This window comes from Mus caroli, unplaced genomic scaffold (assembly GCF_978045245.1).
Source record: "Mus caroli unplaced genomic scaffold, Mus_caroli_1 scaffold_12, whole genome shotgun sequence".
Classification (NCBI taxonomy): domain Eukaryota; kingdom Metazoa; phylum Chordata; class Mammalia; order Rodentia; family Muridae; genus Mus; species Mus caroli.
This window is the reverse complement of record NW_028227267.1, coordinates 81,399,605-81,423,374: the sequence shown is the minus strand read 5'-3', so window position 1 is coordinate 81,423,374 and position 23,770 is coordinate 81,399,605.

The following is a 23,770-nucleotide window of genomic DNA, read 5'->3' as shown; positions in this document are numbered from 1 at the left end:
AGTTACAATTGATGGCCCAGGACTGAAGGGGTCATGCAGTGTTTTGGAGATGCCAGTACCATGAGATAACCACCAAGAGCAGCAGCAGTGGACTACAGGCATCTGGAGCCTAGAGGACGATGCATGTGCTACAAAGGGCATGGCTGGAAAAGTGACCCACGCCCTTGGAGGAGCCCAGAAGACCGTGAGTTGGATCCCAGACATTGGATGGTTGGAGATTGATTTTTTTCCTTTTGCTTGTGACTGTGCTCTGATATTTTCCCTCTTGAAGGAAGAAACTATTTTAATGGAACCCACAATTAAGAGACTTTTAATTGTAAAAAGACTTTGGATTTTAAAAGAGATGGATATTTTAAAGAGATTTATATTTTAAGACTATTTAAAGACTGTGGGACATTTAAAGTTATTTAGACTTTGGGGACGAATAAGAATGTAAGGGTTGAGGCTTACTAGTGATGTATTTGTGTGTCAAGTTGACAAGGGGTCAATTGTACTGAGTAGTTTTGTGTCAACTTGACACAGCTGGAGTTATCACAGAGAAAGGAGCTTCAGTTGAGGAAATGCCTCCATGAGACACAACTGTAAGGCATTTTCTCAATTAGTGATCAAGGGGGAAAGGCCCATTGTGGGTGGGACCATCTCTGGGCTGGTAGTCTTGGTTCTATAAGAGAGCAGGCTAAGCAAGCTAGGGGAAGCAATCTAGTAAGTAACATCCCTCCATGGCCTCTGCATCAGCTCCTGCTTTCTGACCTGCTTGAGTTCCAGTCCTGACTTCCTTTGGTGATCAACAGCAGCATGGAAGTGTAAGCCGAATAAACCCTTACCTCCCCAAATGCTTCTTGGTCATGATGTTTGTGCAGGAATAGAAACCCTGACTAAGACAGTTAGTATCGTATGTATGCAATATTTCAAAAATGAAAAGAATATTCATAAACCATTCTTAAATTTGATATTTAGTTTTCTTCTAAAAGTCTATTTATACGTTGATAAATCTCAAATTTTAAGACATAATAGTAATCTGAAAGCTAAATCTGAACATATGAACACCTAAGAAAGGGATTTGACTCATGGAAAAATTTAATTAAATGCATTTGATGTAAACTGAATATTGTTTTTTCATTCGATATAAATTTAAGTAAAGGTACCTAGACAACATTTTCTTTTTGTTTTCCTCTACAAGTATTATGATATAGGAAAAAATGAGGCATGTCTTTCATATCAGATTCCTAAAATTTAGTTCAGTAATAATAGTACTTGTGTAGCTATAAAAATGCTCTCTGATTAGTAGCAGTAGCTACTCTCAGAGGAAAGGGAGGTAAGTTCTAGGTCTATAGTCGGTTCAGAATTTTCTAAATCTACTTTATTTATGTTTCTAAAGTGGTTCAAACTCCCCTCTAGCCCACTGACCAGGGAAAAAAAAGAAGCAGTTTTATAGGAAAAGGGGGTTATGGACCTGTTTAGAAGTAGTTCTTTGGGACAATTCTCCTCTTCATTGTAAAAGTCTAGTCCAATAGCAAACATCTATCTCTTAAAAACAATGATGTTTACCAGCCCTTGTGCAAAGTACTAAGGAAAATAAAGAAGTTCTTACATTATTAATTCCATGGAATTAGTCCATTAACATTTGCCCTTCAAAATCACTGTGACATATAAAGTAAAAAATAAGATCCTTTGATTTCCCATTATTTTGTTTTACAGTAAATATATATATATATATATATATGCAATTTGTATTCATATACACACATATACATGTGTGTACATGTGTGTATGTGTGTGTATAGTGAGTGGTGGATCAGATGCATCATTATATTTATGTTATTTAATATATTACTGTATTATGATGATAATAGTTTAAAAATAATCAACTTTGACTGGAAATAAATAAAAACATAAGTTCAATTTATATATTTATATTTGTTTTTTATTTTCAGGATTGACACAGAGAGACATGAATAAACAAACATTTTCTGTTGCTGTTGCCATCATGTTCCTCAATGTAAAACTAACTCTTCTTATATCCACTATACTCTGTCTTTCCAGATGCTTCAAAATTCATTATTGTGATGACCTTAAAGGCATCATAATTTTCTCATAGATCATGAGCATATCTCTTATCTTTGTGGTCTATTCCCAGCTATGATACAGTGTTCATGTGTGCATTATGAGTGGCTGGAGAAAGGATGTCTCTCAGGTGAGTGCATCCAAAGATTTATAAATGGGCACACATCTAATTCCAAAATGGCTGAATGTTCACATAAAAAAAATCAAAAGCCTATTAATGAAAATCATAAGATAAATTTTAAAAGTCTCATTCCTCTTAAGATTAAAGTAATGATAATGAAGGCACTGATGTTATAGAAAGAGAGTAAAATTACAAACAAATGCATATGTATGCATGTATATAGTCCTAGGAAAGGAAATTTTTTGCGTGAATTTTCTTGCATGATTATAGAGTCTACGAGTTCAAGACCACAGTGTTGGGAGCTGAAGCTGAGGACATCTTCTTTCTAAGGGTATATTAAAAGGTGATATTTTTCCTATGGAAGGGAAGTCGTATATCCTTAAATGGAAGATGATATGACATGAGAAAGCCCATGCCTACAAGTTTTACTTTTTTAAAAAATATATAGCAACATTATTACAGGCAGGAAAACAAAATCTTCCTCATACACAATTTCTATCCTCACATAACATCTACAATAACACAGCTAAGATTTGGGTTAAATTTCAACAGCTGAACAAATCTGTTAAAAGACAAAAACATTAACATAATGGTCCTGAAGAAATATTGTAAATAAACTAAGTGGGGGCAATGATAAGCTCCTCTTTACATAGCATCCTTAGGAATAATTTCACTGACTCCACCCCCAGTCATGTTTGGCTCTAGGCTAGTTCTCTATCTAGCCTCTGTTTCCTGGCCTTCTGGGTATGTCATTTATGGATTCATCCTCATGGCATGGGTCTCAGGTAGGATCAATCATTGGTTGGCCATTCCCAGAAGTTCTGTACCACTTTTACCACAGCACATCTGGTGGACAGGACTAAATATAGGTTGAAGATTTTCTCTGATTGCTTTTGTCTGCTTTTGGGATCCTTTTCCTCCTACTTGAACACCAGACATGATATGAGGGTATGTGACTAATATTTCTAACTTGTTATGCTATAATTGTTGATATTCCTGGGAGGACTTTTTTTCTGAAGGAAAAAGTTGGGGACATAGATCTGGAGCAAATGGAGGTGGGGAGAGGGACTGGGAGGAGAGAAGGAAGGTGAAACTGGTTAGGATGAGACATATTGAAGAATAATTTAAAATAAACAAAACAAAAGCCAAATAGAGTTGAAAACTAGAAAAAATAACAATAAAAAGATCATGATGGTTTACAACCTCATAACTCAGGGATCTGAGGAGGACAACTAGGTTAAGTGATTAGTTTTCACTAGGTTAAGTGATTAGATTTCACTCTCAGTTTGGTACTATTAGACTTACCTGAGATAAGAGTCTCAATCAAGCAATTGTCTAGATTATGTTGACCTGGACACTTGTCTATGGGAATGGTCTTGGTTGTTGATTAAGTCAGCAAGTCCCAGGCTTTTTTACACAATGTGGGCGGCACCATCACCTAGGCAAGAGTTCCTGCACTGAATTAAGACTGGGAATAACTAGATAAGAAAGTAGTGCTGTGAATTCAAGTGCTTCTTTCTGCCTTCACATATTAATATAATGGGACTGACTGGTTGAATTCAGCTTGGACTTTTGTAAAATCTTGGACTACAGCTTTGGATTGTAAGCCCCCCCCCCCCAAATAAATCCTTTTTCCCTATGTAGGGTACATTGGGTCCATACCAGCAGATAAGAAACTAGACAAATTCTGTTTGAAATCAGTCTCAAAACTTCTCAGATATCCAGAAATAGAACCATATGACCTAGCTCTACCACTCACAAATCATATACCCAAGGGACTTTATATTCTACTACAGAGATATGTGCACATACATGTTAATTGCTGTTCTATATGTAATACATAGGAGGTGGAATCAGTCTAGATGTCCTTTAATGGGTGAATGGATAATGAGAATAAGATAAATATGCATAATAGAATTTATTCTTTACAGCATAATGCAGCTGTAAAGAAAAGTTTAATCATGAAATTTTTTAAATTTTTTAAATTTTTTATTACATATTTTCCTCAATTACATTTCCAATGCTATCCAAAAAGTCCCCCATACCCTTCCCCCCACTCCCCTACCCACCCATTCCCACTTTTTGGCCCTGGTGTTCCCCTGTACACTACTCAGCTATTAAAAAGAATGAATTTATGAAATTCCTAGGCAAATGGTTGGACCTGGAGGGCATTATCCTGAGTGAGGTAACCCAATCACAAAAGAACTCAAATGATATGTACTCACTGATAAGTGGATATAATCATGAAATTTTTAACTGTTTCAAAGTGAAACAATACTGACTGAAGTCCATCAGACTCATAAGTTATTGTGTGGGCACCTTGTGAATTGAGAATTTATTGATATACAAATCTGACTGATTTATAACTATAAGCTTCTAGAGTTTTGATTTACTCGGTTACTGGAATTTGGGACAGCTGACCATAGGGTGTGGATGGCAGAGAAGGTACGGACAGCTATGAGGCAGGTGAACAGGAGCTGGGAAGACCACCACACATCAGCGAGACTGCACAGAGAGTAGCTGGGCATAGTGTGGGATATTGCCACTTACTTAATATTTCCTGCAACAGACATAACCACATTTCTGTTCATATGTGATTCCTAGCTTTGAGACATTTGTCTTGTATGTTTAAATTGAAGAAAATGGGAAAACAAGATACTAGAAAGGGGCTACTGAGGAGGTGTGTATTTGTGGTATGTAGGGAAACAGAATATAGATATACTAAAGTAGAGAAGTAGGATATTGGAAGCATTCAGTTTTAAGCATGGAGGTGGTGAGGTGGTCATAGAAGCAAGGATGTGGGAGTGAGAGTAAGCCAAAATGAAGGGCATATGAAAAAGCTATATGGAAACTTATTATCATGTAGTTATAAATACAGCAAAACATAACTATGATATGAAAGGGGTAAATTAGCGTTTACAGTTTAAGCATGTCTGGGTCTGAAGTGTGAGGATGAATATATGGTAGAGGGTTGATTAACCAAAACTAAATCACATACAAAAATCCTTATTAGTTCACTAGTTTGTAAATAATTAAAATTTACTTAAAATTTTTTGAAGAGTGTTACCCTCCATTGGTGTACAGCGCTATTCTCAGGGGATACATGTTACAAGGATACATCCCTCTGAGTTACTGGTCATAAAGTTCCTAGAAGTCTTCCAAATAACACAAGATCCCTACACACTTAGGTCCCTACTACAATTAGATGGTAAGACCATACCACTGAAAATACCACAAACTTAGTTTACCTGGCATGAAGAATTCAGTTGCAAAGTTTCCCCTTCGAATTACTTTTAAGGAACTGTAAGGTCCCATTGAGAACATTGAATGATAAATGACATTGCTCTGGAATGATGTCCCATGGTACAATACTGACATTTCAGACATGGTGCATTTAGTGCTGCAGTAGTGGCACTATGGATATGGAGGTAAGCAGTCACTGTCTTATCATATATGAGAGCTGTTCCCTCAAAGAGAACTGATGCCTGGTATTGTCCTGGTTAAAGTCCATAGCTAGGGAGGTCTAAGAAGGCCCTAGGGAGGAATGTACTATTTTTCTTTTCTAAATGATCATGCTTGCAAACTGCTGTATATGTATGTATGCATGCATATAAAATAGCTTTGTTGGACTCTACCTTTGGCCAGAGAAGCTTCAGTTTACAGTACACGATGACTAATGCAGAGACACATAACAGGGCAAAGTGCTGAGGATTGGTAAAAGTGAGCAATCAACCATAAAAACAGAATAAATGTGTAAACCCCCCCCTTTCCCACCAAGATTCATACCACATTGTCCAATAAGAGACTAGAAAAAATGTAAGAGCTGGAGGCTAAGACAGTGCTGTGAAATGCAGTTGGTTGGTTGGTTGGTTGGTTGGTGGGTTGGTTGGTTGGTTGGTTGGTTGGTTGGTTGGTTGGTTGGTTGGTAGGTTTTGGCCTGACATGGATATTGCACTCATGAACTCAGGCCTTTGGAAATTCAAACAGTGATGAGTTGTATAAATTGTTGCACATTATGTACCACTTCTTTTTTTTTTTACTAGATATTTTCTTTATTTGCATTTCAAATGTTATTCCCTTTCTTGGTTTCCCCTCCAAAAACCCCCTATACCCCTACTCTTGCTTACCAACCCACCCACTCCCACTTATGCACCACTTCTAACTAAGGAACTATAATCTAGTGATTGCTGCTGGGTGGAGAGAGTCAGTATTGTTTAGCAGTGTGGCCACTGGAACATTTCCTGTGTTCTCACCCCATGATTTGCAGATGGGCAGCACTAATTAGACTTTGGGATTTGGAAAATTAGAGCACAATAAATTGGGATTGGGACATGCTGAGGGCATCAAGGAGCTCGGATTTGTTCAGTAGGGAATTGATATGCTCAACATATTCTATAGGCATATGGAATTTTAAGGGATATATAAAATATTTAAAATATCAGGAAGTTAGGAAGTAGAAGAGAGCTGAAGAACAGCAAACAGAATTCTGTTAGGTAATACTTTGTAGAGTAATGCTATAATCATAGTTTTTGAGGTGATGCAGTATGTGGTTTACTTTGCTAAAGGAGATGATGGGTAGGTAGACAAAGAGAAAAAATAGAAATAAAACTAATAAATCCAGGTTGTCACTACTTAGCACAGCCTTGAGACAAAACAAGGGCCTCAAATGCCAACCACTCTGAAAGTTCCTACATCTGCAGCTTACTGTCATTTTTCTTTCAAAATTACATGTGTGAATGGTTACTCTGCACTGTGCTGACCTATGTTTGCAAATGCTGTAGGCCTTTCTGGGAAAACTCAAAATATTTCCTTTTTATTTGCAAAGAAATATTGCCTGTAACATTCTGGTTATTTTATGATTTATATGGTGTTATCAGGATCTTCTTTTTAATTTTGACTTTCAGGTATCAAGGAAGGTAAAGAACTACGAAGCCCCCACATTTACATTTCTTATAATCAATACTTATGTATATATAATTATAATTACATGTACATATACTTAAATTACATATATGATTACTCAACATATGTAGAGAAGATATGTATATATAGAGAGGTAATATGAAATTATGTAGCCCAGATCACCTGGCCAAGTAGGCACCTTGTTTCTGCTTTAGCCTTCTAGGCATTGTATTGCAGGTGTGCACTAGCACGTTCAGCCTACTTCTAATAATGTATGTATATTTGTGTGTGTGTGTGTGTGTGTATATATATATATATATATATATATATATATATATATATATATATATTGCAACCTCTTATCCCCAGTTGTCTACCTTGTTATTTTATTCTCAATCTTTTTCTCATTTCAATGACAAAAAATGATTTTCAAAGGGACTTTCAAATGATAAAATTAATGGCTAGTTAGTTGTATACTCTAGAAATTTTTGTTCTTTAAAATAGGTAGAAATATGAAAACAGTTGGGTAACATGATGTACAATTTTATAATTTAGAAATATTGACTTAGCATATGCATATAGCTAAACAAGTTAGTTTTTTTCCAATTTTTATTAGGTATTTTCTTCATTTATATTTCAAATGCTATCCCGAAAGTCCCCTATACACTCCCCTTCCCTGCTCCCTACCCACCCAATACTGCTTCTTGGCCCTGGTGTTCCCCTGTACTAGGACATATAAAGTTTGAAAGACCAAGGGGCCTCTCTTCCCAAAGATGGCCAACTAGGCCATCTTCTACTATATATGAAGTTAGAGACAAGAGCTCTGGGGTTACGGGTTAGTTCATATTGTTGTTCCACCTATAGGATTGCAAAGCCCTTCAGCTCTTTGGGTACTTTCTCTAGCTCCTACATTGGGGGCCCTGTGTCCCATCCTATAGATGACTGTGATCATCCACTTCTGTGTTTGCTAGGCCCTGGCATAGTCTCACAAGAGACATCTATATCTGGGTCCTTTCAGCAAAATCTTGATGGCATATGCAATAGTGGCTGTATTTGGTGGCTGATTATGGGATGGATCCCCCAGTGCAGCAGTCCCTGGATGGTCCATCCTTTTGTCTCAGCTCCAAACTTTGTATCTGTAACTCGTTCCATGGGTGTTTCGTTCCCAATTCTAAAAAGGGGCAAAGTGTCCAAACTTTGGTATTCGTTCTTCTGGAGTTTCATGCATTTAGCAAATTGTATCTTATATCTTTGGTATTCTAACTTTTGGGGCTAATATCCACGTATCAGTGAGTACATATTGTGTGAGTTCTTTTGTGATTGGGTTACCTCACTCAGGATGATGCCCACCAGGTCCAACCATTTGCCTAGGAATTTCATAAATTCATTCTTTTTAATAGCTGAATTGTGTAAATGTACCACATTTCTGTATCCATTCCTCTGTTGAGGGGCATCTGGGTTCTTTCCAGCTTCTGGCTATTATAAATAAGGCTGCTATGAACATAGTGGAGCATGTGTCCTTCTTACCGGTTGGAACATCTTCTAGATATATGCCTAGGAGAAGTATTGCAGGATACTCTGGTAGTACTATGTCCAATTTTCTGAGGAACCCCAGACTGATTTCCAGAGTGGTTGTACAAGCTTGCAATCCAACCAACAATGGAGGAGTGTTCCTCTTTCTCCACATTCTCACCAGCATCTGCTGTCACCTGAATTTTTGATCTTAGCCATTCGGACTGGTGTAAGGTGGAATCTCAGGGTTGTTTTGATTGGCATTTCCCTGATGATTAAGGATGCTGAACATTTTTTCAGGTGCTTCTCAGCCATTTGATATTCCTCAGGTGAGAATTCTTTGTTTAGCTCTGAGCCCCATTTTTTAATGGGTTAATTTATTTTCTGGAGTCCACCTTATTGAGTTCTTTATATATATTGGATATTAGTTCCCTATCTGATTTAGGATAGGTAAAGATCCTTTCCCAATCTTTTGGTGGCCTTTTTGTCTTATTGAATGTGTCTTTTGCCTTACAGAAGCTTTGCAATTTTATGAGGTCCCATTTGTCGATTCTCGATTTTACAGCACAAGCCATTGCTGCTCTATTCAGGAATTTTTCCCCTGTACCCATATCTTCGAGGCTTTTCCCTACTTTCTCCTCTATAAGTTTCAGTGTCTCTGGTTTTATGTGGAGTTCCTTAATACACTTAGATTTGACCTTAGTACAAGGAGATAGGAATGGATCAATTCTCATTCTTCTCAATGTTAACCGCCAGTTGTGCCAGCACCTTTTGTTGAAAATGCTGTCGTTTTTCCACTGGATGGTCTTAGCTCCCTTGTCAAAGATCAAGTCACCATAGGTGTGTGGGTTCATTTCTGTGTCTTCAATTTTATTCCATTGATCTACTTGTCTGTCGCTATACCAGTACCGTGCTGTTTTTATTACATTTGCTCTGTAGCATAGCTTGAGGTCAAGCATGGTGATTCCAAAAGAAATTCTTTTATCATTCAGAAGTATTTTTGCTATTCTAGGTTTTTTATTATTCCAGATGAATTTGAAAATTGCCTTTACTAATTCTTTGAAGAACTGAGTTGGAATGTTGATGGGGATTTCATTGAATCTGTAGATTGCTTTAGGCAAGGTAGCCATTTTTAATATATTGATCCTGCCAATCCATGAGCATGGGAGATCTTTCTGTCTCCTGAGATCTTTGATTTTTTTGGTCAGAGACTTGAAGTTCTTATCACATAGATCTTTCACTTCCTTGCTTAGAATCACACCAAGGTAGTTTATATTATTTGTGACTATTGTGAAGGGTGTTGTTTCCCTAACTACTTTGTTAGCCTGTTTATCCTTTGTGTAGAAAATGGCCATTGATTTGTTTGAGTTAATTTTATATCCATCTATTTCACTGAAGCTATTTGTCAGGTTTAGGAGTTCTCTGGTGGAATTTTTAGGGTTAATAATATATACTTTCATATCATTTGCAAATAGTGATATTTGGAATTCTTCCTTTCCAATTTGTATCCCCTTGACCTCAATTGTTGTCTAATTGCTCTGGGTAGGACTTGAAGTACTATATTGAATTGGTAAGGAGAGAGTGGGTACCCTTTTCTAGTCATGGATTTTAGTGGGATTGCTTCCAGCTTCTCTCCATTTACTTTGATGTCGGCTACTGGTTTGCTATTTATTGCTTTTATTATGTTTAGGTATTGGCTTTGAATCCTTGATCTTTCCAAGACTATTATCATGAATGGATGTTGGATTTTGTCAAATGCTTTTTCAGCATCTAACTAGATGATCATGTGGTTTTTGCCTTTGAATATGTCTATATAGTGGATTAGGTTGATGGATTTCCACATAATAAACCATCCCTGCATCCCTGGAATGAAGCATACTTGGTCATGGTGGATGACGGTTTTGATGCTTTCTTGGATTCGGTTTGCGAGGATTTTATTGAGTAATTTTGCATTGATATTCTTCAATATTCTGAAGTTCTCTGTCTCTGTTGGGTCTTCATGTGGTTTAGGAATCAGAGTAATTGTGGTTTCATATAATGAACTAGGAAGAGTGCCTTCTGTTTCTATTTTGTGGAGTGTTTTGAGAAGAACTGGAATTAGGTCTTCTTTGAAGTTCTGATAGAACTCTGCACTAAACCCATATGGTCCTGGCCTTTTTTTGGTTGTGTGACTATTAATGACTGCTTCTATTTCTTTAGGGGATATAGGACTGTTTAGGATATGAATCTGTCCCTGATTTAACACTTGTCCATGGTATCTGTCTATAAATTGGTCCATTTCATCCAGGCTTTCCCATTTTGTAGAGTATTGCTGTTTGTAGAAGGATCTGATGGTGTTTTGGATTTCCTCAGGTTCTGTTGTTATGTATCCCTTTTCATTTCTTATTTTGTTAATTAGGATGTTGTCCCTGTGCCCTCTAGTGAATCTGGCTAAGGGTTTATCTATCTTGTTGATTTTCTCAAAGAACCAACTCCTGGTTTAGTTGATTCTTTGAATAATTCTTTTTGTTTCCACTTGGTTGATTTCACCCCTGAGTTTGATTATTTCCTGCCATCTACTCCTCTAGGGTGAATTTGCTTCCTTTAGTTCTAGAACTTCTAGGTGTACTGTCATTTAAATATTTACAAACACAAATTTGGTCTTCTTAATTGTTACCCTCAAAATTAATTGAATAAACAGAATGGAGATTTGGTTTAGCTTTTGTAAAATGTGATCAAGTGTCACATTAGACTTTTAAAAAATGTGAAGTTGAAGAACACTGGAAGTGGGCCTTGGTTGCAGACTAGTAATCATCAAGGTTATAGAAATTATTGAAAATGATACTTATATATCTTGAAGGTTGAAAATGAATGAAATCATAGAAGAGAAAGATGCTTGCAATTGGATTGGAAGGAGCTGAAAGGGTTTGCAAACCCATAGCAAGAACAACATTATCAACCAAGCAGATACCCCAGAGCTGTCAGGGATTAAATCACCAACCAAAGTGTAATAATGGAGGCACCCATGGTTCCAGCTGCATATGTAACAGAGGCTTGTCTTATCTAGCATCAATGAAAGGGAGATCCTTGGTCCTGTGAAGGCTCGATGCCTCAGCATAGGAGAATGCTAGGGCTCATTCTGGGAGCACCATCTTAGAAGCAGGGTGTGGTGGTAGGATAGTGGGTTTGTGGAGAGGGAAGCAGGAAGGGAGATAACATTTGAAATGTAAATAAATTAAATAACTAATAAAAATTTTTAAGGACTGGATTGGAATTAAAACTTCATACAGGCATTCATGTTGTAAATTTCCATAGAATGTGGTGGTACAGCTATAGGATTGAGATATTATTTTAATTTGGATTAGAGTTAGTAAGGATTGAGGAGGTAATTGTTGATAGCGGAAGAAGTTACATTGTCCAGATGTTTTTCTCCTTTGAGAAAATGCATTCTTCTGTTCATATGGTTTAATTCAGTATGATATTTTCAGCAACAGATTTTAATTAGTAGATAAGTAAAGATACGTATGTGACTTTTTGTTGAGTTCTTAGAAGAAAATACTTCAGTGAGCTTGGATACCTGAGGATTATTTTCAACTTCATTATGCAAGCAAATGACTTGCTTAAGAAAAGAAAATTCTTTACAGGTCATTCAAGTATGTATTATGGTTTCTAGTTACATGTTCTTTTGGGATTTTGTTTGCTTTGTCCTATTTCTGTTTGTTTTCTTTTATTATTATGTTTTAGATGTTTCTTTGTTTCCTAAGAAGAGACAGAATAAAAGTATATGAATTCAGATGGGAGAAACTAGGTGTTAAGACACTTGGGGTATTTAGGAGGAGAAAATGAAATCAGAAAAATCATATGTCAACTATTTTCTTTTTAATTTTATTTTCAAAACATTATCTTTGTATTCACTTTCAGAGACAGAAAATGTTAGAATATTTTTACAGTAAAGTTAACAGTTTGCCCCTGAATTCTAGTGTTTTCTCTTTAAAAATTTTAGTGGTTCTTTGTGAATTGTATATCTTGCACCTCCCATGTGGCACTCTTGCTACCTCCTCCCCAAAAAAGGAAAAAAAAATCTTATCGTGGAATCTTCAGTGTTTCACATTGTATCCCACACTTCCTTTTGTTCCCACTCTGTTTTCCTTGCAAATGTTCATTGCAATCAGTGCTTGGTCTGATTCAAAGTCTCTGGCTTCTGCTACAGTATCATTTGTGAAACCTCACTGAAATGCCTCTCAAATATCTTGTTGGCCTTTTTCACAGAGATTCTGTACTTTTGGACCAGTAGGCAGGCCCCTTTACACACTTCAGCAGTTCATCAATGGGGTAGATGTTGGAGTAAACCTGAGCCTGAGCTGTATCTGAGCTTGTTTGCTCACCAGCTGTTCTGCACCTAGACTTCCGAGGCAAGCTCTGCTGTCCTACCCTGGCTGGCTCATTCAAAGCCTCAGCTGCAAGAGCCAGGGCCCAGATCTCCCACTCTGATGACTACAGGTTCAGTTCAGTTCTGTTCTCTCTCACAGCTGCAGCTGGCTAGCTATGAGTTCAGCTCTCTTACTCCTAAGACCACAGGGCTAGCTCTCAATATGCCCAGGCAAGGGATGAGGCCAGACCTATGCCAAAGGTATCCTTTGGTGCCCCAGACCTCAGGTGTTTCAGTAATGGACCCATATGTGGCCCAGTACAGCCTAGTACCCCGATGGAGTCATGGTGGAATTCTACCACCATGGTGAATTCATGGTGTAAAGAATTCTTTTTAGTGGCACCTAGGGTCTTTGGGTATCTGGAGTGGTTTCAGAAATGGTCTCAGGAGCGCTAAGGCTCACCCATGATCAGGCATGGGTTATCTCTGGCATGGTGTGCCCACCCAGGCCTGTGTGGTGGTGGTAGTCTCAGGCTTGCTCCTGATGTATGCTCCATGGCAACAGACTGGCAGCCCTATAACACTCTCTCTTGCTAGGAGTTAGGGGTCTCAAGTGAGGTTTCTTCTGAGTGATCTCATCTTGTCTTGGGCTTGCTGAAAATCAATCCAGGCCTTGACACTGTCAGAATAGTGGTTGTCTCAGACTAGCAACCTGTCTGGTGCCAGACTGATGGGCATCTTGGGCTCATACTCTTCCTGGCCACATGGTCACAGGCAACGATCATCTGGTCTTGTGCTTGTTCATGCCCAGAACCTCTACTATCTAAAGAAAATGAAAACAAAAGATGAACATAGTTTCTAGCTTATTAAAAAAATAAATTTTCTCAACTTTATTGCCTTCAATTTAATTATTTTTTTTAATTTTAGTTTTGTGGTTTTCTTCATTTCTAGGAAGAATCATCTTATATGGAATATTGAAGCTCTCTTGAGGTGGTGTCATGTGTTCACAGAGGCTTTTTCTGGGACACAAGTACTCTTTCACACTTTTGGCACAGAACTTTTTGTATCTTTGAGGACTTAAAGTTGAATTTAATAATCCTTTGGTGACCAATGAATGAATCTTAAGTTAGAGTCCTTCTTGTTCCTCTTGACTGGCCCTTGATCAATCAACACTTTGTACAACAAACTTCTAGGGCTACTCAGAAGGAATAATTCTTTCTAACTTTGCAGACTCTTTGATTGTTGAATCTCTCTAGTCTTCTAGATGTATGCCATGTATGAGTTAGACCCATCTAGTCCAGTTAAGGGAAGACAAGAATGCTACCAACATTTGCCAAGGTGTATTTTCATTGCCCTCTTTGTTATACAGCCTTCTCTTTAAGCTAGAGCCTAATTCCAAAGCAGTGTTAAGAACCTAAATTTTTCTGACAAGGCTGTGAAGAGTAGTAAGAAAGACTGTAGTAGTCTGAATAACATGAAGCCCATATGCATATATAGTTGGACACTTAATTAGTTAATGCCACTATTTGAAAGGATTAGAAAGTTTAAAAAGGTTCGGTCTTGTTTGAGGAAGTATGTTACTGGGAGTGGACTTTGAGGCTTCTACCAATACAAATCAGGATGAAGTTCTCAGTACATACTCCAGCTTGTGTCTGCATGCTGTCATGCTTCCTGCCATGATGACACTGGACTAAACTTCTGAAGCTGTAAGCAAACCCGTAATAATTTTTTCCCTTATTATAATTGCCTTGGTCATGATGTTTCTTCACAGCAATAGAAACATGATTAAAACAGACTTCTTGATATAAATCTTAGTGGCAACATTAACCATCTCCTTTTCTTTTAAACTTTATGACAATACATTGTAGTGATTTGTACCCTGAAATGATTGACTTCTTCAGTGTCTTTCTTGTTTCCTTAACCATTGACATCTAAACCACCTGTCTACTTTTTTATATTTCTACAATATAATAGGAATACAGTCAACCTGACATTATAATGACAAAGAGAAGAAAGAATAAAAGAAAGTCCAGGAAGCAATGAAAGGAATGCTCTCAGTCAGAGACACCAAAGTCTAGGAATTTTCAAAGACTACACTTGCCCAAACATATGCTTTCAAGTTTCATTCCAACTGAACAAATAACAGCAAGCATTTCAGATCCTGTATGACCATATTCTCAATGACCCTTCTATATTTTAGAATTCCTGAAATGCAAAGACAGAATACTGATGATAATGTGTAAAAGACTAAGTGAAATAGTGAGTAAATCAAGCATTGTGGTCTACAGTTAAGTAAAATACAGTTTTGGGTTTTTTTTGGTTTTGTTTGTTTTTAAGAAAAAGCTGGAGAGGAAAGATGGAACTGTAGAAAATATAAGATAGTATAATTCTAAATAATATATCTCATTAACAATGAATGGTACTTAAATAATGCAAAGTGATTCCCACATGTCTCTTACTGATGAATTATGATTTGACTAGAATACCACATAGTGGATGAATTACTGAAGATATATATTTAAACACTTAAAATGTTTAGAGTGTGCTCAATAAACACTAGCCTAATTTCTTATCACTCTCAAAATTCCATTAAATGGAATTAAGTGATTTAAAATTCTATCAATCTACTGTAATGAATGAGAAAAGGGAAAGTAAAGATAAGAGAGTGGGTTGAGGGAAAAAGTATGGTTCCGGGAATTTTAGCTACAGAGAAGCCAAGTGTGTTGGCTCCTGTTAGCTTGCCTACTTATTACTTATTCATTTCTTCTTATACAACGTTATTATCCACAGAGGATTTTCAGAAATAAGAAAAGTAAGTTAAATTGTACTTTAAAATTAGGAAAATAAGATAATATGAATGCTGGGGAATGCAAAACATGACACCAACATAAACAATCATACAAACGGTCATACACTTGTTAAAATTAATCTCCAACATTTCAGCAGGCCAATATTTTTAAGGTCAAAAATCACATTTTCTCATAAGAAAAGCAAGGGAAAACCAAGTGCAGAAGAGTTCTGTGATATGGATTTGAAAGGTTTCCTACACACCCATATGCTAAAGACCTATTCCTGCAACCCTCTGCCACTCCGTCAGACACAACTGGGAAGTGGATCTTTTATTCCCTTGGAGCAGATTCACTCATCTCCATGCCACCAGGGTCAACTCTACTATGGTGCCAAATAAGATGCAGGGCCTGCATTTTCTACTGCTGCATCCAGTGGGGACAGGTTTGCTCTCTAGCTCTCTCCCCACAGCAAGTGGTAACTAGCAAAAGTGGGGGGGATTTCTCCCTCACACAAGCCACTCTAAGGCAAAATGAGTGGTAGGGTCAGTACTCCTATACTCATGTTCATGGGGCCAACTCAGCTAGGCATCCACCACCAGGGTATGCACCACTGTGCTGCCCAGGTGAGCTGAAGGATAGGATGAACTCTTCCAAATGTCCCAACCATTAAGGAGCAGGACAGGAGAGATGGCTCTGTCCCTTGACAGATGCAGTTATGGATGAGCCTTGGGAGAGCTGAAAGGCTGACCAACTCAGCTACAACCCTAGGCCAGATCCATAACTTTGAGTTTGCCCACTCCAACATATTCTCCATCAGTGAACTTCTGGAGATCAAGAAGGGGCTGGGCCTGCAAATGCAAAGCTGCAGGATAGCCATGAGACAGGGTAAGAACAAAATATCCAAGAGAAGTCTCAGTAAGGATGCAGAATTGATAGTGTAGAAGAAGCCAGCAGCCTAAAACCAGACCAATGAATCACCGCAATGAACATTTGCAAGCAAAGATGTGAGGAAAAAGCGGTATACTTTAGGATGCACCGTGACCTATTACAGATTCCATGACATTTGTTTTTTAGGGGCAAGGGTTATAAGCCTGAAGAATGGTATGGAGGGAAGGAAGATCGATTGGGGTGCATGCCATGAAATTCATCAATAAACAATAAAAAGTTTTGAAAAACTTTTTGAAGTGGAGTTTAGTTGGAGGAACAAGTTACATCTCTAGGATTATGACCTGAAAAAGAATGACTAGAGCCTCTTGCTTTCTCTTTTTTCTTCCATCAGCCATCAGAGCAGCTTGCAGGTCCATTGATTCACACTGCAACTAAAGAACTACTAAGCAGGAAACAGCATTATTGTAAACAAAAACCTAAAAAACTGAGCCAAATATGCCTTTGCAACTTTTAATTTGATTATATCAAATATTTAATTGTAACAGAAAGCTTATAAACAGGAAGAAAAAAACACAAAGAAAAATATTTTCCAGAAAGAGAGCACTCTGCTTCATTACTATTACTTGGTTCTTAGAGACAAGGTCTGACTGGATTTCTCAAGTTTACCAGTAATCCAAGATTCTCTAGCCTTAAACTATTGATGCTGGGATTATCTGTAAGTGCTGCCATATGTAGACTGTCTTATAAATATTAAAATATGTATATTTTATTATAGAAAATAGACCCATTTTTTCTTCAAGATAGGTTTTTTTGCATTAAACATTGTCTGTGATAATTACTACAAAATAAAAACCAAGCAAATTCAGCATTGCATTAAAAATATTTATTCTTTTCTAATATAATACATCCTTACTTCAGTTTCCTCTCTCCTCTCTTCTCAGTCCCTTCCCAAGTGCTTTCCCACCTTCTTGCTACATCTACAGCTCCTCCATTTCTCTTTAGAAAAGGAATGATGTCCCATGGATATCAACCTAACATGATATATCAAGTCTTAGTAATAAAAGGCACTCCCCTTGAAAAAAGTAGCCCCAAAGCAAGGAAAGGAGTCAGAGGCAGCCCTCAGCCTTTTTGTTAGGAGTCCCATAAAAATACCAAGCTATTCTACTATAACATACTTAGGAGACCTATGTCAAACCCATGCATGATCACTGGTCATCGCATCAGTCTCTGTAAGCCCCTATTAGACCAGGGTAGTTGATTCTGAAGATTTTTTTTATGATGTCCTTGACCTCCCGGGCTCCTTAAATCCTATCTAGCACTGGCTTTTAAATAATAATTAAATTATATTTTAGTGATCTTTTTTCTATGGCAGAGTATAACTATGACTAAATCAAATTATGTACAATCATAGAAAGATTTGGCAGTGTTTTGTACCAAAGAACTTGGAGGAAATATTTAATAAAACTTAACATGTTTAATCAATTGCTTTCATCTTTCAAAATAAAATGAATGTCATTTTAAGCAATTTAATATTTATTTAAAGAACATTATATTCTTAAAATTTGAAATGATAAAGAAATCTAGAAAAAACAGTAGGAAACGTGCAAACATCAAAATTGTCTAGAAATTACACTATTGAAAACTAAGTAATTAACACTGGGAAGATGTACAGTAGTTAGGAGCACTTTCTTCCAAAGACTGGAATTCTGTTCTCAACACTTAAGTCGGGAAGCTAATAGCCATTTGTCACTCCAGTTCCGGAGGATATTATATCCTCTTTTGGCCTCAGACATCTGCACATAACTGGACACATAAATACAGAGATATTCATTAATGAAAATAAAATACATCTCTAAAAAGTAGTGAACTCTAACAAAAAAAAATACAGAAAAACAGTAGAAAAACAACAAAAGTTGTAAAAAGAATTTTAGTCAAGCATCATGGCAGCTTTGGGAAAAGATCACATCCAAAGACACAGGTCTGTATGAGCCAACTGGAATGATATATTGCTAATACAGTCACCCCTGCCCTTAGTATGCACATTTAATCCCTAACAACAGGCATAAGTTTGGTTTGTAGAAAGAAGCATTCATGATTGAAAGTGATGGCTAAATGAGGGACAGGCAAAGTGATACAACAGAGAAAGATCTGACAGAATGAGTCATGGATAGTCTCAGCAGAAAGAGCCCAGGAATGAGAAGAGACTTAAGAGAACAGCTCAAAGAGAGAGAAGAGACAACTGTTACCAGGACAATTTTACAGAGGACAGGTTGTAGAGAAAATGTGTTAGACACAAGTGAAAATAGAAAAAGCCAAATAATAAGAAAGAGTCAAAAGATTAGAACAGATTGCCACGAGTTAGCTTGAGGTCAAGCAGACCAATTCGGTCAGAAGCTGAGAAAAGCCAATATAAATCAGTCAGCTTGGAGAGGAGTTGGGCCAGAAGAGCTGAGTTGAACTAGCCAGCCTGAGTACAGAAAGAGCTACAAAAGGTGACTGTATTCAGCAAGAAGCCACTGAGATGACAATTGTATCTGGCAAATAAAAGCTACTGTGCAAGAAGAGAAGTTGTTCTTAATACTCTGATAAAATTTTTTAGAGTTTATTTTTCTCATTTGTGGATGTTATCTTTGATTGCATGTAATCACCATTTAAGTTAGGAAATTAATAAATGTTAATGAGGGAGTTTTCAGGAGAGGGGAGATAGAAAGCAATGGTATAAAGGCTTATGGGCATTAATGGAACTGGCAAGGTTTAAGTATAGTTGGAGGAAAGAAAGAGTGTAGGGTAGAGAAATAAATCCAGGTCTGATAACTAACACTAATGAAAACTTTCAATAAAATATCATAGAATCATACTGTTGGAACAATATGCCTGTGAGTGTGTGGGTGTGTGTATGCATGCATATGCATGTGTGTTTATTTTCATGTGTGTGTTTGTATATACATATATATATATATATATATATATATATATATGAATGTGTGTATGTGCATGTGTGTGTTTGTGTATGTGTGTGTGTGTATGTGTTTATGTACCACATATGAAGAAAGATAATTTGTTAAATAATAAAAAGCTCAATACCAAGAATGGGCTCAATATTAAGAATATATTTTTGGAATTCTTGGCCAGTGGAGCCATATAGACTCTGAAATATTGCACCCTATATTTATTTCTATTACGTCCCAACATTATCAGTAAGACCATATTGATAAAACAAACTAACAAACCTGCTGAGATTAAAGAACAAAACATGTAGATGTCAAGCAGGATATATCACTCCTATTTCATTCTATAGCATTGAAAATTCTATGCATGCTACCAGAGGAGAAAATAAACACCAGTTATACCCAACTGTGAACTCAGAAAGCTACAATCTAACTGGGCAGTACATGCCAACCAGGCCAGTAGTAGCACTAATGTCATGGGAAGAAGTAATTTCATTGAGAAACCAAAAGAATTTAAGTCCTGATCCACAAGACGAAAGCCTTACCTGACACCATTGTCAGACCAAGAACCTGTGGCTATATGTCATAAACCCCAGGGAGAACATATTATTACATTTTTGTTTAAATGACATCATAATAACTGACCCCCTAATGACTTATTTTTTTACACTTAAATTAATACATGGTTCAACCCTCATCAAAGAAGCATCCTATTTGGATTAAAATTGAATTGACTCAGAGATTCACAACATACAAAGTGCAGAGAATAAGAAACTATGGAATGTTCAACCCTAAATGGCTAGATCAATCCCTGATCACACCAGATCTTTTAAAGGCTCAGATATCACTGTGAAAGACAAAGTGGGAAGAATGTAAGATTCAGAGGTGGTAGATGAATTCAAGAATGTTGTGTCCTTTTGATACAGTGGAGTAGCAGCACATATGAAGTCACAGAGATTCTGATAACATGTCCATGCTCTTTGCAAGCTCAAGTCAGATCCAATTCAGCATAGCAAGGGTAAATATGCAGGATGTCTAACCCTTACTTGAGGAACTGCTGATAGTCGGATATTCTTCTGGGAGAAGAAGAGTTAGCTTGCTGTAAGAATGCTACATCTGGTTAGTGAACCGTACTCCAGTAGAATATGACTGTGCCAAAAATATATGTACAGCACAAACTGGTGACTGAATAAAGAAAAGAGAACACAAATTTGAGTAAGTAAGGCAGGAGAGATGGGTCTGGGAGAAAGTATGGAGGAAAAACATCACAACAAATCACATTGTATAAAATCCTTAAAGACTTTGTTCTTCTTAAAAACAAAATGTATACAATAAAGGAAAAGTAAATTTTATTATTCCAAATATATTAAATTCCAAATTCTTCAATATTAAAAAATCTTGCAATGCTATATTTTTACTTTTTTGTGTGCAGCTGGCATGTTTATATATATATTATACTTTATTTAAAACTTTTTACTTCCATTTCATTCTTTGAAACCTTCCCATATATCCCTCCCTGCTCTTCTTCAAATTCATATATATATATATATATATATATATATATATATATATATATGAATTTGTGTATGTGTGTGTATGTGTTTATGTACCACATATGAAGAAAGATAATTTGTTAAATAATAAAAAGCTCAATACCAAGAATGGGCTCAATATTAAGAATATATTTTTGGAATATACATATATATATTCTTATTGATAAACATAATAAGGATTAGGGAAACCAGAAATGTTAAGCACACAGAGTTTTCTCTTCAGCAAAAGAGATGTATAACCATTTTTTTTCTGCCTAGAATGCTGGCATTGGAGGTGACTAATACTCTAGATATGTGTGGCCAGGGTCGCTCCCAGGATCCTACAGCCATGACTGAAGGTGGCTAATAGCCCAGATGACTTCTGTACTCTTTGTATGACTGAGACCACACCAGATTCTCCTCCATGACCTTAAGGTAACCTATCTATAGAATCCATTTCAATGAAAAAAGTAGCAAGTCCTTTGGGAAGTTTAAATGTAATTATGCTTCCTTTTGAACAGGGAATTGTAGTATACCAGGTGTCCCATGCCCACCAAAAGGCATTTACTTAAATGTGCCTATAATAAACTTTTCAGGGTTAGACTCTGGATGTTTGATCCAACACTGGCTACTGAGTTATGTGGATCCAGATTTCTTTCTTGACTCATGGGAATCTTTACTCTGCCAATACTATTGTTTACAAAGGTGGTTACCATATATTCCTTTTGAGGCCACATAATGTTACATATATGTATGTTTTCAGAGCTGACTATTTAGTATGGGACCACCAATTAAAGTGCTCTTCCCTGAGGAAGACCAACTTTTTTTTTAATTCTAACTTTCCTTGATAATTCATACTTCTTTGTTTAGGGACAGTGCCATTTGGGATTTCTCTGTGGCATTTGGCATGTTTGTATAGTTTTAATCTTTTAAGTACACTAGTAGACCAAGTGTTTGATGCAAGCAAGGTAAGTACTAACTATTCCTTTGTGTTCTGAGATTTTCTGCCACATTTATATGTTCAATGTCTTCATTCCACTTACCCTTTTTTAATGATATTTTTGTGACGTTTCTATCTTACATGCTACATATTTTAAATGCTTGCAACACATTATTCATTTCTAGAATCTATACTGCTGGAACATTTCTCATATAATTAATGGAATAAATTTGTATAATGTTTTGATAGTTTTAATTTGTAGTTTTCCTTTGTCTTACGGTAAAATGTAGAGGGATTTTAATCTAGCAACATGGATGTTCTTGCAAGGGATCACATCTAAAGATATGATCCAGTTGAAATACAGACACAATTTACTATATACCTTTAATTCCAAACAATGACCTCTAATTGAGGGACAGGCAAAGTGATGAATCAGAAAAAGATGTGGCAGAAAGAGTCAGAGATATGATATGCCAAAACTCTGACAAGAACAGATAAGAAAGTGAGGCTATTAAAGAGCAGTGAAAGGGAGAGAGTCAGTCAGTTCAGATGGTTCAGTTTGGTTTTTGGAGTTCAGAGGCAGTTTTTCCAAGCAGAGAAATTTAGTCAGAAGCTGAGAGAAGCCCATTTGAATCAGTCAGTTTGGAGGGGCATCTGAGCAAGACCAGCTAAATTGAACCAGCCATTCACAACTCAGAAAGAGCTAGAGAGTGTGAATTTATTCAGCAGTAAGTCTCAGTGGCTGAAACACTCCAGGCCTGTTATCAGACAGGTGCTGGAAGCTTAAGCCCTCAAGACCCAGATTTGCAGAAGATTAGATTGTATGGAGGCGAGAAGATTACAGGGCTAGGCCTAGTGGTGCATGCCTTTAATCCCAGAACTTGGGAGGTAGAGGCAGGCAAATTCTGAGTTTGACGACAACCTTGTCTACAGAGTGAGTTCCATGACAGCCAGGGCTACACAGAGAAACCCTGTCTTGAAAAAAAAAAAAGAAAAGAAAAAGAAAAAGAAATGCTATGGGTCAGTCAAGCCATGTATTCATGAAGCTTGGGTGCAGCACTTTTCTCATCCCTTCTTCTGAGGAAATAAAACTGACATTTACATTTACAGTAAATCTCAGGAGGTTTAATTGTTTTTTCAGGCTATTCATAAAACCACTGTATCATCTTGGTACTTTATAAAAACATGACATCACCTACTCTAATTATTCCAGGATATGGCTACCTGTTTCAGAACATTCCAAGTGTTGATTTTTTAAAAAATATTTTTATTATGTATTTTCCTCATTTACATTTCCAATGCTATCCCAAAAGTCCCCCATACCCTCCCCCCCCACTCCCCTACCCACCCAATCCCACTTTTTGGCCCTGGCGTTCCCCTGTACTGGGGCATATAAAGTTTGTGTGTCCAATGGGCCTCTCTTTCCAGTGATGGCCGACTAGGCCATCTTTTGATACATATGCAGCTAAAGTCAAGAGCTCTAGGGTACTGGTTAGTTCATAATGCTGTTCCACCTATAGTACTGGAACTTTGGATTAAATAAGTTGATGAAGATTTAAAGTGAGCTGAGTCCAGCTGCTGTCCTAATACGTAGTTGCCAGTTTACTCAGAATACACATGTAATTTCCTGTATGAGTTTGTGCTATAGGGCCACTTGTGCTGTTAAAGGAGCCATTGCTTCTTCTGAGTTAGTAAATCTAAGCCAGTTATTAGACTTATCCTTCAC